Source organism: Garra rufa, chromosome 25 (genome assembly GCF_049309525.1).
Source record: "Garra rufa chromosome 25, GarRuf1.0, whole genome shotgun sequence".
NCBI lineage: Eukaryota > Metazoa > Chordata > Actinopteri > Cypriniformes > Cyprinidae > Garra > Garra rufa.
The window spans coordinates 7,193,349-7,193,701 of record NC_133385.1 but is presented as its reverse complement, the minus strand read 5'-3'; positions in this window follow the sequence as shown (position 1 = coordinate 7,193,701).

The following is a 353-nucleotide window of genomic DNA, read 5'->3' as shown; positions in this document are numbered from 1 at the left end:
ATCTCTTTATTCATGTGTATCTTTCTCAGATGAAAAAAAAAAAACATGATTACTATAGACCTTTTTCCTGTGTAAACGATGAGCGCCGCCAATACGAATTCTAACGTCAGATTGAATGCTTTTCTGTTCCGGTTTCCATAGGAACCCATTCAAATAGCGTCCATCTGTTTTTAATGTAGCTAACGTCCGCTGCTTCGTGTCATCTACACACTCATTAAAATGAGGCACTGACAACTGACGGTCATTGATGCGTTTTGGAGCCATGTGCTTTTTAAAAACATTTTAATAGGTTTAACATTAGATTATTAGCTCGGAATATACCCTATTTTGACTAGAAACAATGCAGACCGGAA